This window comes from Astyanax mexicanus, chromosome 9, assembly GCF_023375975.1.
Source record: "Astyanax mexicanus isolate ESR-SI-001 chromosome 9, AstMex3_surface, whole genome shotgun sequence".
NCBI classification, from domain to species: domain Eukaryota; kingdom Metazoa; phylum Chordata; class Actinopteri; order Characiformes; family Acestrorhamphidae; genus Astyanax; species Astyanax mexicanus.
The window spans coordinates 45,813,483-45,828,704 of NC_064416.1; the positions used below are offsets into that span (position 1 = coordinate 45,813,483).

Genomic DNA, 15,222 nt, shown 5'->3' on the forward strand with positions numbered 1-15,222 from the left:
TTGCACTCCGCAACTGCAGGGGAGCCCACAAGCAAAAAATCTCAATCCTACCTAGTGGAGCTTTAAAAAGAAGAAAAACAATTGTAAGTTCTGTTTTTTACAGTGAATGTGAGACGAAAGGAAGAGACAGGTATACAGTTTGTCGGGAAAATTTATTTATATATACAGTAGCATTTTGTCTACTTGAGTAAATGAGTAAAAATTAACACTTTTTCAATGATGATTTCATTTATTAAGGTGAAAACAAAATATCCAAACCAATTTAACCCTTTGTAAAAAAAAAAAAAAAAGTGTTTCAGCTGTGATTAATCACACTTTTTGGAAAGCTGGAATAAATTTTACTACTAACCACAACGGGATTGATTACTGCCAGACCTGTAGAATCAAGAAATCACTTATATAATAGAACCTGCACATTATTATACCCTGATCTGAAGAAACTCAAAAACAGATGGAAAACAAAGCAACTGATCATAGCTATTATTATTACTCACAAATGGAGAAAACATGGAACACTGGTCGACTGAAATTACTCCAAAAGGGCATGAACAACTCATCCAGGAGATCCCAACAAAACCCAGAACAACATTTAAAGAACTGCAGGATCTCAATCACCTCAGTTAAGATCAGTGTTAATGATTCAATAATAAGTAAGAGACTGGGTGAAAATGGTCTCCATGGGAGAATCCAAGATAAAAAACACTGCTGACCAAAAAAAAAACGTACTTGGGTTCTGCAGCAGTTCAAGTTCAATAAAGATATAAATAAAGATACAAAACTAAATGAAGGTTTTGGAGGGTCTAGTTAAAGTCTGATTGAGATGCTGTGGATGATCTTAAACAGGATGTTTATGCTGGAAAATCCTCCAATGTGTCTGAATTAAAACAATTCTGTAAAGAAGAGTGGAACAAAATTCCTCCACAGAGATGAGAAAGACTCGTCGCCAGTTATCAATAAAGCTTGACTGCAGTTGTTGCAAGTTATTAGCTTTAGAGAAAAACACTTTTTCACAGAGGGCTAGACTGGTTTGGATATTTTCTTTTCTTTAAGAAATAAAATTATTCTTTAAAAAAGTGCTTTTTTAGTCTCACAAAAATTATTCCCTGGGAATAATCTGTGCTATCACTCTTCCAGAGACACTTTGTCAAGTTTCTAAAAATGAACCAAATCTGAAAAACAAGAGTGCTTTGATAAATGTGATGTATTAATTAGGCCTGTCACAATAACTACATTATCGACCTATAGTCCAATAAATGGACATGAACTTACAAAATGCACTTACATATATTGTGACTGTGGGCGTGGCTGCACCATTATTAGGAAAAATGCCCTCTATCAACACCCAACTTTTTTTTTTTTTTTTACTTATTTTTGAATGTATAGACTTTAACTATATTCACACCTTATTTGGTTTGAAACATCATACAAATATATATGGATTATGTTTATGTGTGAAGGGATGCCTGAGTGATTAAGCTGAGAACACAAGGTGCGATTTTGGATGGAAAATCCGTCTATAGGGTTTTAAGGGTTAATACAGAATAAGGCAGGGAGAATGATGAGATTACGATGCCCATACAGGACCAGCGTAGATAAAATGCAAAGGGAACTAGAGTGGTTAAAGATTGAAGACAGGTGGGAGAAAAACCTTTTAGGACTCAACACATATAAGTTAAAATATATATTGAGCAAATTACTTAAAATTACTTAAAATTACCAAGAACTAATTGATTAAAACTAATTACATGTGTGGAACAGTGATTTACAGAACTGTTACAGAGTGTAACTCCTTACCTGACTCATTGCTTAAAATTGATAGTAAAATATGGTTTAAAAACAACTAAAAAGATACTCTTTAACTGATCCCTGATCTTGTTTTTTCTTACAGGGGTTGGACAATGAAACTGAAACACCTGTCATTTTAGTGTGGGAGGTTTCATCATGGCTAAATTGGAGCAGCCTGTCTTCATCTTCATTAACTGCACATTGCACCAGTAAGAGCAGAGTGTGAAGGTTCAATTAGCAGGGTAAGAGCACAGTTCTGCTCTAAATATTGCAATGCACACAACATTATGGGTGACATACCAGAGTTCAAAAGAGAACAAATTGTTGGTGCACGTCTTGCTGGAGCATCTGTGACCAAGACAGCAAGTCTTTGTGATGCATCAAGAGCCACGGTATCCAGGGTAATGTCAGCATACCACCAAGAAGGACCAACGTCATCCAACAGGATTAACTGTGGACGCTGTAAGAGGAAGCTGTCTGAAAGGGATGTTTGGGTGCTAACCCGGATCGTATCCAAAAAACATAAAACCACGGCTGATCAAATCACGCAGAATTCAATGTGCACCTCAACTCTCCTGTTTCCACCAGAACTGTCCGTCACCACAATCAATTATTGTGCTCTAAAACCAGGTTTTCAATTTATACATTTGGATTGTACTTAGAGTATGTTTTCTTTTTATTTTGTGTGTATGTATAATGTATAATGTATAATGTTTGTGTGTTTTATGTCTGATGGGCCCCATGAAGAATAGCTGCTATCATTATAGGAGATAATGGGGATCCAAATAAAATAAACAAATACATAAAAATAAATAAATAAAAAATAAACTAGAAGGCAGAGTTTAGTTTTCTTTGGTAACAGTTTATGGTAACAGTTATGTAGAGATAATGTTTAGATCTCAGTGATTTAGTCCTGACAAGTTCTGCAGCAGAGCAGAGTCTGTCCTACACATACAATATCTCAAAAAAAAAAAATGTCCTGAACAGCAGCACGTCTGTGTCTCCATACCTGCAAATCCATCGGAAACAGCGTCCGAATCTGGTGTTTGTGGTGTTATTTTCCCGCCCGCGTGCACAGCCAGCTCGGCGTGTAGCTCGACTCGGATCTTTCCGGAGGGAGAGGATTATTTGCAGCTTTTGAACATGGTGTGAAGAAATGTGCTGAGAATTCCAAAAGGCACTTATCGTGCCTTAAGAAGAACACCTGCTGGCATAACCTCAACGTACTGACACATTCATGAATATTCCTGAGTGCTTGTCATACAGCATGCTGAACACTGTGTGCTGTGTGTGTTTTCTGTGTTTAAAGGTGCCAGAGAATTTATTCAGCATTTAAGTTAAACTTCATTGTATTAGTTATTGTATTATATGCTGTAAAATGTTTCTTGTAAATTTTATGGTAAACATTGTAAAAAATTACAGTAATTCACTGTGGAGAAAGATTTGGCATAAATAAATATGACAGTGTAATATATCTTTACAGTAACCAAATTTGCAGTCCTGTCGCTTTAAAGACTGCATTTCCCAAAATGCACCTGCATCTGCTCTACCCTGCGGACATGCTGATATTGTGCCGAATTCAGCACCCCCGCCAAGAAAAGCACCACCTCTTGGGAGCATGCACGTACGTGTCATGTCCTGGCCCTGTTTCCTGTCTGTCCTCGTGCCTGTGTGTTATCCCCATGTGACCTGTGCTCTTCTGTGTCTCTTGTCAGTAGTTTTCCACCACGTGTTTCTCATTTGTAGCTCCGCCCCTTCCCCAGGTGTTTCTTATTCTAGTGTGTTTCCTGTTTGGTTAAGTAGATCCCCTGTGCCACTTGTCCCTCGTCGATCTTTGCACCAACCTCTGTTGTCTGTCTTTCCTCATTCCCTCGTTATTCATAGTGCTAGTTCGTTGTTTATCTTCGTTATGTGTTTATTCCTAGTTTATTTAGTTTTGTATTTATTCAGTCCCTCGTTTGTTTCTTTGTTTATTTACTCCCTGTTTGTTTATATCGTTATTACTTGTTGTTTGTTTAGTTTATGTTCACTAGTTCCTCTCGTTTGTTTTGGTTTACTTTATTATTCCGTGTTCTTTGTTATTTGTTTAACTTTGTTATTTATTTATATAAAAATTTGTTAAATTTCCCCTTTACCTGCACTTGCGTCCGTCTCCTCGTCTCCCTGCCTGGGTCATCCTGACAGTACATCTTCTTTGCTTTAACTTTTTTTAGAAAATAAAAATACCCAGGATACTGTTCTAAGCTACACTGACTCCAAAGAAATACTGAAAAATAGTCATGTTACCTGCAGCCTCTCCCGAGAGGTGGTGCTTTTCCTGGCAGGGGTGCTGAATTCAGCAAAATAGTAATGCTGAAATCTGTACCCCTGCCATGAAAAGCACCCCCTCTCGGGACAGTCTGTGCATCGTCTTCTTGATAAAATCTAAGATAAAAACGCTTTAACTTTACTTAGAAATACGCTCTTGAGAGGAGGTGCTTTTCCTGGTGGGGGAGTTAAATTCGGTACACTGGATCACATTACGCTTCAGTGTTCCAGTTTTGTGCCAAATTCAGCACCCCACCAGAAAAAGCACCCGTCAGGGCCCCACCCACTGGATTAGTCGAAGAACGCCCTTTCGATCTGCTGGTTAAGAAACTCAGACAGTACACAGCAGGATTAGCCAGCAGACTTCATCTGAGGGAGGGATCTGTACCTACTGTCTGTGGCAAGCAGATGAGGGAGATGTATGTACTGTCAAATAGTGACGATCAGTGTAAACATGACGTGGCCAACAATAGCTTATTTGCATAAAAGTGACAGAGCCCTTAAACGACTCATTCTGAAAGGAACTGAATCTTGTAAGACTGGATGGTGGTGTGATCTCTGTATGAGTAATTTTGTGTAAAGAACTTCATGAACATGTTTTTTGTTGTAGTCCATAAATCTATTTTATTCTATATAATATGTTCCCTTTAAGTGTATTCATTATTCAGCTATGAAATAAAAATACACTTTAATAGTCTAGGTTTCCTTTAAGAGTTTAAATCACTACACTAAAACTGTACACAAAACCAGATGTACCACATGTTTGAACAACTTTGTTTCCAAAATTTCACATTTCATGGAATAAAATAACTAGATTTTGATTTAAAGATTAATTATATTCCTGACAAACACAAAAAAACTGTATTTTGAATCTCTTCCTGCAGGCCTTAGCCTAACATTTTTGTCACACAAGTTTATTTACAGGTCCAAGACTTCATTCTTCACCGCTTCACTTCAAACACCCCCACAGCGTCTGGAACCATCAGTGAAAAATGATCACCACAGGACGGCCACTGACCAGATATTACTTGGGTTGTGAAGCATTTTCAGCACAGCGGTGAAGCTGACATGGTGTGGAGCTGTGTGTGTGTGGAGATGTGTGTGTGTGGAGCTGTGTGTGTGAAGCTGTGTGTGTATAGCTGTGTGTGTGTGGAGCTGTGTGTGTGTGTGGCTGGTACGAGTGTATCAGACACAATGGTGTTGCTGGGTTTTTTAGTCACAGCTGGATTGAAAATGGACCATCCAGAAATGTTAAGCTAAAAATGTGGTCAGAAACTGATCACTATTGTAGGGTTAGATGCTTAAAAACATACTTTTGTTTTTGTTTCTGATACCACGCCTATGTCATGATCCATCACCGTAAAAACATCTGCATCAATCTGCAACAATTCTGAATCAGTTTGAGGGTGAACAAAAATATTGTTACCCCTGCAATTCCTTTAGAGAATGCAATACTTCTGTTTTAGAAATTTGCTGCAGTTAAAACTGCTATGCATTTCAGAAGAAACGCAGAGAACACACTAAAAATATTATTTACTATCTGGGTTTGGCAGGCTGCCAATAGATCTTCTGAGATCTCGTATGTGTCTAAAAAAAAAAAAAACACAAATTTTCAGTTATGATTCCTGTCACGCCCTCGCTATGTTTCCCTGTGTTTTCCCGTTTCCTAGTGTGTTTCTCCAGTACTTTTCCGTCACGTGTGTGTAATTTGTAATTTGGCTAACTCAGCTAGCATCTCCGGCGGCTTCAGCTCCAGGCTACTCCACAGCTACGCGGCTCAGTTAGCATCCCCTGCTACCACGGCTCATGTTTCTTCGGCTGCTACGGCGCTCTCCTCGCCGGCTGCAGCGGCGCCCGCTTCTCCGACAGCTGCAGACCCAGCTTCCATGGCGGCCGCCGAGCAGTGCTTCGAGTCGGCGCTACACTCTACTGCTCCTGCCGCCCCGTAACCTGAATATGCTGCGGTGAATTCATGTCAAGTCTCCGTGCTCTCTTCAGCAGCCCAAGCCTCCACGCAGTCACGCAAGTCTGTTTACGTGAGTGTTCCTGTGTCAGCGGTGCCCGCCACCGCCTATGTTCCTGTGCCAGCGGTGCCCACCGCCAATGTTCCTGTGCCAGCGGTGCCCACCACTCCTGCTACGATGCCAGCGGTGCCTGACACGTCCATGTTCCTGTGCCAGCGGTGCCCACCGCCCATGTGCCGATGCCAGCGGTGCCCACCGTCCATGTTCCTGTGCCAGCGGTGCCCACTGCCCATGTGCCGAAGCCAGCGGTGCCCACCGCCCATGCTACGATGCCAGCGGTGCCCACCACTCCTGCTACGATGCCAGCGGTGCCAGACACCGTCCATGTTCCTGTGCCAGCGGTGCCCACTGCCAATGTGCCGATGCCAACGGTGCCCACCGTCCATGTTCCTGTGCCAGCGGTGTCCACCGCCCAAGTGCTAATGCCAGCGGTGCCTACCGCTCCAGCGCCGACGCCAGCGATACTCGTCGTCACGCCGCCAGACCCAGCTGCTCAAGTCGCCGCACCGCCAGCTTCAGCTGCCCGAGATGCCGCACCGCCAGTGCCTACTGTCCGTGTCGCTGCGTCGCCAGCTCCTGCTGCCCGAGTCGCCGCGCCGTCAGCTCCAGCTGCTCGAGATGCCGCACCACCAGTTCCTACTGCCCGAGTCGCCGCACCGTCAGCTCCTGCTGCCCGAGACGCCGCACCGCCAGCTCCTGCTGCCCGAGTCGCCGCGCCTCCGGCTCCAGCTGCCCAAGCCGTCGCGTCGCCAGCGAGGCCCGTCACCACACCCACACTAATTCCTGCACCCAGGACTAAGTTTCGCCCCAAGCCCCGTGTGCCCAGGTCTGCCCCAAGGCCCCCGGACTCCAGCCCAAGAACTTTGCCCAGGCTGGCTCCACGAACTACCCCTCTGAATTTAGCCAGTCCTGGGCATCCCCAGGTCTTTCTTGTCCCCATGTCGCTCCCGTTTCTGGTCCCCGTGTCTGTCTGTGTTCCTGTTCCTGTCTTTTCTGGTTTGTCTGTGCCTGTTCCTGTCAACATTTTCGTGTCTGTTCCTGTCAATGTTTTTGTTCCCGTTCCCATGTCTAGTCCTGTCCAGTCACCTGTAATGTCTCACGTCCAGTCATCGTCCCCTGTTCAGTTTCCCGTCCAGTCTCCTGTCTCGCCCATGTCCAGTCCTGTCCAGTCACCTGTCATGTCTCACGTCCAGTCATCGTTCCCTGTCCAGTTTCCTGTCCAGTCTCCTGTCTCGCCCAATGTCCAGTCTCCAGTCACGTCCTCGGTCCAGTCCCCTTTCTTTGTCCAGTCTCATGTTCAATCTCCTGTTTTGCCTCATGTCAAGTCCCCGGTCTCGTCTCTTGTTTTTCCCGGCCTCTCCCCGCCGCCGGCCCCCGGGGTTCGTCTTTACGCGCCTTGGGAGCTGCTTCTGTCACAGGGGCTTCTGTCACGCCCTCGCTATGTTTCCCTGTGTTTTCCCCGTTTCCTAGTGTGTTTCTCCAGTACTTTTCCGTCACGTGTGTGTAATTTGTAGCTCCGCCCCTTCCCCAGGTGTTCAGTGTTTCATGTTTCTATATATAGTACACTGTAGTCCATGTTTATCCGTCGGTCTTTGCACCTTCCTACGTTGTCTGTCTCGTCACGTCTTAGCTATAGCTATTGTTTTGCCACGTTTTGTTATCGCTCTTCTCTACGTCTCTAGTTGTTTGTTTAGTTTATATTATTTGTTTATATCTCTTGTTTGTTCCCTTTCCTTGTTTTGTATATTATTTACGTAGTTATCCCTGTATATATAGCCGTGTTTAGTTATATTCTGTTTTTCGTTTCTCCCAGTTTATTTGTTTATGTACTTGTATTTATTCGTTATTCCCTTATTTGTTTATCTGTTTATTTGTTATTTATTAAAGTCTTGGTCTTATCCGCCTATAAATCCGCCTCCCGTCTGCTCCCATCGTTACAATTCCTTTACCTTAGAAGAATCCCATGTTTCATTTTTGTCTAGTGTTATTTCTCTCAAGCAATTTTAGGAGAAACAGGTGTGAGAAAGTAGATCTTTAAATGAAACCTAAGTGAGAATCACAAATATGTCATTAAAGCAAAATCATTTTTGGATGGGAACAGAAAAGTAACAGACTACTAGCTCTTAAATGGAAGTGGTGTGCTGATTGGTTTATTTCATGTTACGTCCAAAACATGCCTTTTGCGCGTTCTAAGCCGCGCAGGGTATACTTTACCCGTCATTATGATAGCAAAGACACACAGACAAGTCTTCAATCAAGCTATATGTGATGCACGTTTGACGACTCGCCTATAGATCCCTAAAACAGGGTCTAATTTTCCAACGTATCTTTCAGCCCTAACCCTCACGTAGTATTACTAATATTCATTTAAATCTTATGTCTAACAAATGTATAATAAGGGCTGTTCTTACAACTATATACCGTCTTTTCTCTTTCAGACAGTGAAGAGCAGCCGAAGTTCTCCTCCTCTTCTGAGTGAACTCCTCCAATTCTCTGCCCAGCAGTCGACAAGATATCATTTTCCTCTAAAGATGCTCTGTGAACACTCTCCATTTTGAACTTCCCTCGTTTTCAAAAGAAGCTGTGACCCAGGTCAGCTTCCCGCTGAGCGAATCTCTCTGTGAGTGGAGCCCCCCGTTGTGCCGACACCAAACTCCTCTAGCTCACGGCTCACTGATGGAGGTACTGTCACTCCAATTATCAAACCGCATCTCGGAGTAGCGTGGAGCTGAGCGCTAGAATGACAGGTTGTACTATTACTGAATAATGGTTTGTCAAACTCAGCCACAATAGAAGATACATTCTCCGAAATAACTGGATATTTACTTACGCAGAGCTTCTGACACGTCTCTGATTCAAGTTCACTGGCTGCATGAAGAAGTCAAACCGCGGCAGCTTCACATAATTTATACCTCCTCTGAAACACAGGCAGCTGATTCACTTCTAACTGCAGTGAGCTGTCAAACAAAGCTTCAGCCACAATGCCTCTGTTCTCTCACTTTCCAAACCGTGGACCAAAAAAAAAAGTACCAACAGCTTTCTAACTGTGACTGACTGATGAGAATCGGCTTATGTCACGTTCTCTCTGCCCAATTTTAGCCCTTAAAGGAGAACTCCGGTGTAAAAAAAATGGACTTTTGTTGTAGTAAAACATGATGAAAAGTCCTTACCTTTAATGAATAGCACACCTCCGTTCTCCCACAGTGTTCAGAGATCCAGACATTTTAACAGTTTGTCCAAAAACAGCCTTCAGACTGGGTGATACGGGGCATAATTTACCCTGATAAATCCACCGACTGCTACGCTATGTGGAGTCTATGTATATATATGTCGCACTCAGAGCTGAAGCTAGTGTTATAAGATGTAAAACAGTGGTTTTTAATAAGCTCTTTGTGCAGTTTTTAAGTTATTAATGCCTCATTTTAAAGCTGGTCAGGGCTCTCCAGATTCTAGCAATAATGTGTGGAGCTACTTTGAGCTGGATAACAGTGTAAAAAGTGATTTATCAGGGTAAATTATGCCCTGTATCACCCAGTCTGAAGGGTGTTTGTTGGACAAACTGTTACAATTTCTGGATCTCGGAATGCTGTGGGAAAATGTAGGTGTGCTATTCATCAAAGGTGAGAACTTTTTATTATGTTTTACTACAACAAAAGTACATTTTACACCAGAGTTCTCCTTTAATTTTATACGCATGCACCATGCATACGCTTGGTGCTAGTTTGGGTCACTATGTGTAAACTGCTAAAAGACATTTTCCTACAAAAGTGTGACGTGTGCAGGTGTGATGGATCACAGTACAAACCAATAGGGAGTGGGAATGGTATATGTTTATGCTTCTCTACATCCAATCACAATCAGATTCATTCTATCTGGATGGAGAGATTTATCTGGATAGGGGTTTTATTGAAGGATGAGAAGCCGGAATGAAAACGAGCTGAAGTGAAATAGGTAACCTACAATTTTACTTAAGCAAGGTAACAAAACCTCTGACCTAAAAACAACTAGAAGTTTTAAGATCTAGACTAGTTGGCAAATCTAAATACAGTGCTGTTCACAGAACAGAAATATATTTGGCACATAATCCTACAAGGGTGTTTTTTGAGATGTAAGTTCAATAATTAATAAATTGGTGTTGGATCATACTGTAATGAATATATTAATAAATATATGCACAATTTGTAATTTAAAATATTTGACTGCAGTCCAGAAACGACTAAAAAAAATGTAAATCTTGCGGTCAGCTCGCCCACATGTGCCTTCCCATTGTGGGTCAACGTTTGGATTCATATTGAATCAGTGTTTTCATAGTTCAGCTGCTGATATTTCTTTTATTACCATGCGATCTGTGTGATCTGTGCAATGTTTGGGTGCTTTGAAGAACTTACACACTGTTAAAATGATGATTTGGATGATTCAGATCATGAATCAAGTGCAAACTCCATTCAGCTATACAAAACATTGTTTAAAAAAGCATGTGATGGCCCTGTGTATTAATTGTGAGGCTTGAGTTTATTGGTTGGATCCTCAGACATCCCAAGTTGCAAAAGTTGATTTCAGGGAGGTTACCCCATCCAACACCAACCAATGTGAAGGCACTGTGTGTATAAACAGTGTACCTGCAAGCTTTAAATGTCAGGGTGCTCAGAATTCCACCAGTGAAGTGTGGAGCTACTTTGAGTGTGTTAATGGTGTAAAAATTGAGTTCTTTTTACTAATCGACGACCTGCCACAGACACCCAGCAAATATGTGGTATGCTGAATATCTGACCCAGATGTTGACTGGGAGTCAGGAGCAGCGGCTACATACAGCCAATGGAATTACAGAGAAAGAAAGAACTATGGGTCTAAAACACACACCCTGCATTACCAGAGCTGTTTATGGAGAGTCTGAGCACTTCCTGCATCCCCCCCAGACAAATCAGAGCATTGCAGATAGAGCCACTCCAATCAGAAGCACTACACAATCAACACTTAACTGACAAATGGCAGCCAACACACCTCAACCACTGTCAAGAGTTCACTCTGTGTGGGCGTCTGAGAAAAACAGAGGGAAAATCGTCTGCTATCAAATACGGTAGAAAACCATTTAGCTGACAGCTGGAACAATCCATGCTTCATCCATATGTGCTTTTTTACAGCTCCTGTAGTGAGGCTTTAAAGAATAGATATTCTGCCACTTACTCAGACACTATAGCAAATACACTCACCGACCACTTTATTAGGTAGTACCGTGTTGGACCCCTTTTACCTACAGAACTGCTTTAATCCCATGTGGCACAGATTCAACAAGGTACTGGAAACATTCCTCAGAGAGTCAGAGGGTCCATATTAACATGAGAGCATCACACAGTTACTGCAGATTTTTCAGTTGCACATCCATGATGAGAATCTCCCGTTCCACCACATCCCAAAGCTCCTCTACTGGATCTATTAGATCTGGTGACTGTGGAGGAGGTTCCAGTACAGTACAGAACTCTCTCATTGTCGTGTTGAAGGTCTGTGATTATTCAGGCTTTATAACATGGAGCATTATCCTGCTGGAAGTAGCATCAGAAGATACAGGTACACTGTAATCATAAAGAGATGGAGGACATGGTCAGCAACAATACTCTGGTAGACTGTGGCGTCGCCATGATGATCAATTGGTACTAATGAGCCCAAAGTGTGTCAGGAAAATCTCCCCCGCACCATTTCAGCACCACCACCAGCCTGAACCAGCTGTTGATACAAGACAGGATGGAGCCATGCTTTCATGTTGTTGACACCAAATTCTATTGTCTGATTTTGGTGATTCTGTGTGAATTGTAGCCTCAGTTTCCTGCAGTTCTTATCTGCAGGAGCTGCACCCGGTGTGATTCTTCTTCTGCTGCTGTAGATCATCATCCTCCTCAAGGTTGGACATTGTGTTGTGCTGATGTTCAGAGATGCTCTTCTTCTGCAGACCTCAGTTGTAACGAGTGATTATTTGAGTTACTGTTGTCGTTCTATCAGCTGGAATCAGTCTGGTCGTTCTCCTCTGATCTCTGACTTCAACAAGACTTTTACTCCCACAGAACTGAACTGAGATCAGCTCACTGGATATTTTCTCTTTTTCGGATCATTCTCTGTAAACTCTAGAGATGGTTGTGGGTGAAAATCCCAGTAGATCAGTATCAGTTTCTGAAATACTCAGATCAGCCCGTCTGACACCAACAACCAGCCAGGCCACATTTAGAGTCACTTAAATCACCTTTCCTCTCCATTCTGATGCTCTGATGGTTTGAACTGCAGCAGATCGTCTTGGCCGTGTCTACATGCCTAAATGCATTGAATTGCTGCCATGTGATTGGCTGATTCAACATTTGCATTAATGAGCAGTTGGTCAGGTGTACCTAATAAAGTGGTTCTGTGTTCAGTGTTCTGTTTAAAACACCATGCTCCCCACACTGGACTTTTGTGTTGTGTAGGATGGCAAATAATGACTATTTTAGTAGTCGACTAATGTGACAAATATTTTTTTCTGATTAATCGATTAGTCACGATTTTTTATTTCATTTTTTTTATCATGCCCTCCATTTGTGTTTCCTATTGGTGAGGCTCCTGACCTTTTAGGGTCCTATACTGATTCTGCAGGACATTTTAATAGTTTTGGTTCCAATATAAAATTACAAAGCAGATTATAAAAAGTAGACATTTACACATGCAGGATGTTTTTATTTTCAGAAAATATTGACAATGAACAACACTGCTTTGAATTTGACTATGTGTTGATAAAAAATGTAATAATCAATCTCTTCTATTGTTCTAAAGATTTTTGTTATACTTACTTACTGAGAGGATGCATACGTATTCAATGTATTTTCTGTTTTTTTGTTTTATATTATTTGTTTTGGTAACACTTTACTTGGATGGTTCATTTGATGGCCTCTCTGATGCTCAACTGACATTCAACTAACATTCAACTACATGTCTATTAAATGCAACTGAACTAAAAGGTGAAAGTAAATGATTCTCTATTGAATATAACCCAACATTCAACTCTAATCCAAACGCTTATCTTAATATTTTAGGATTGGGTTTAGGGTTAGATTTTAGGATTAGGGTAAGGTTAGGGTAAGGGTTAGGTGTAGGGTTTGATTTTATGGTTGATTAAGGGTTAAGGTTAGGGTTAGGTGTAGGGTTTGATTATAGGGTAGATTAAGGGTTAAGGTTAGGTGTAGGGTTTGATTTTATGGTTGATTAAGGGTTATGGTTAGGGTTAGGTGTAGGGTTAGATTTTATGGTTGATTAAGGGTTAAGGTTAGGTGTAGGGTTTGATTATAGGGTTGATTAAGGTTAGGGTAAGGGTTAGGTGTAGGGTTAGATTTTATGGTTGATTAAGGGTTAAGGTTAGGGTTAGGTGTAGGGTTTGATTTTATGGTTGATTAAGGGTTAAGGTTAGGGTTAGGTGTAGGGTTTGATTTTATGGTTGATTAAGGGTTAATGTTAGGGTTAGGGGTAGGGTTTGATTTTATGGTTGATTAAGGGTTAAGGTTAGGGTTAGGTGTAGGGTTTGATTTTATGGTTGATTAAGGGTTAAGGTTAGGGTTAGGTGTAGGGTTTGATTTTATGGTTGATTAAGGTTAGGGTAAGGGTTAGGTGTAGGGTTAGATTTTATGGTTGATTAAGGGTTAAGGTTAGGGTTAGGTGTAGGGTTTGATTTTATGGTTGATTAAGGGTTAGGGTTAGGTGTAAGGTTTGATTTTAGGGTAGATTAAGGGTTAAGGTTAGGTGTAGGGTTTGATTTTATGGTTGATTAAGGGTTAAGGTTAGGGTTAGATGTAGGGTTAGATTTTATGGTTGATTAAGGGTTAAGGTTAGGGTTAGGTGTAGGGTTTGATTATAGGGTTGATTAAGGGTTAAGGTTAGGGTTAGGTGTAGGGTTTGATTTTAGGGTTGATTAAGGGTTAAGGTTAGGGTTAGATGTTATGGTTGATTAAGGGTTAAGGTTAGGGTTAGGTGTAGGGTTTGATTTTATGGTTGATTAAGGGTTAGGGTTAGGTGTAAGGTTTGATTTTAGGGTAGATTAAGGGTTAAGGTTAGGTGTAGGGTTTGATTTTATGGTTGATTAAGGGTTAAGGTTAGGGATAGATGTAGGGTTAGATTTTATGGTTGATTAAGGGTTAAGGTTAGGGTTAGGTGTAGGGTTTGATTATAGGGTTGATTAAGGGTTAAGGTTAGGGTTAGGTGTAGGGTTTGATTTTAGGGTTGATTAAGGGTTAAGGTTAGGGTTAGATGTTATGGTTGATTAAGGGTTAAGGTTAGGGTTAGGTGTAGGGTTTGATTTTATGGTTGATTAAGGGTTAAGGTTAGGGTTAGGTGTAGGGTTTGATTTTATGGTTGATTAAGGGTTAAGGTTAAGGTTAGGGTTAGGTGTAAGGTTTGATTTTATGGTTGATTAAGAGTTAAGGTTAGGGTTAGGTGTAGGGTTTGATTTTATGGTTGATTAAGGTTTAAGGTTAGGGTTAGGTGTAGGGTTTGATTTTATGGTTGATTAAGGGTTAATGTTAGGGTTAGGGGTAGGGTTTGATTTTATGGTTGATTAAGGGTTAAGGTTAGGGTTAGGTGTAGGGTTTGATTTTATGGTTCATTAAGGGTTAAGGTTAGGGTTAGGTGTAGGGTTTGATTTTATGGTTGATTAAGGTTAGGGTTAGGTGTAGGGTTAGTTTTATGGTTGATTAATGGTTAAGGTTAGGTTAGGTGTAGGGTTAGATTTTATGGTTGATTAAGGGTTAAGGTTAGGGTTAGGTGTAGGGTTTGATTTTATGGTTGATTAAGGGTTAAGGTTAGGGTTAGGTGTAGGGCTAGGTTCTATTTTGAATCATTTACATTCAACATAGGGTTAAGTTAAATTTAATAGACATTCAATTCAGTGTTAGTTGAATGTCAGTTGAGCATCAACAAGGCCATAAAATGGACCATCCAAGTAAAGTGTTACCTTTGGTTTTTTTTTTATTAGTATTCACTTTTTTTATTATTAATATTTCCCATTATTTTGCACTCTTGAATCATCTCTGTAACACGAGTTGCCAGGTTTGGGGTTTTCCTGCCAAACTGGGCAAACAGATATTTTGCACTATTTCTA

At 41.3% G+C, this 15,222-nt stretch overlaps 1 long non-coding RNA gene across 1 annotated transcript; it reads left to right on the forward strand.

The window, feature by feature from the left end:
• The first annotated feature begins 13,431 nt into the window (after positions 1-13,431).
• On the forward strand, positions 13,432-15,013 carry LOC125804542 (uncharacterized). Its single transcript, XR_007440648.1, has 3 exons — positions 13,432-13,576; positions 13,720-13,779; positions 14,833-15,013. It is a non-coding gene; the product is annotated as an uncharacterized LOC125804542 (long non-coding RNA).
• The last annotated feature ends 209 nt before the right edge of the window (positions 15,014-15,222 follow it).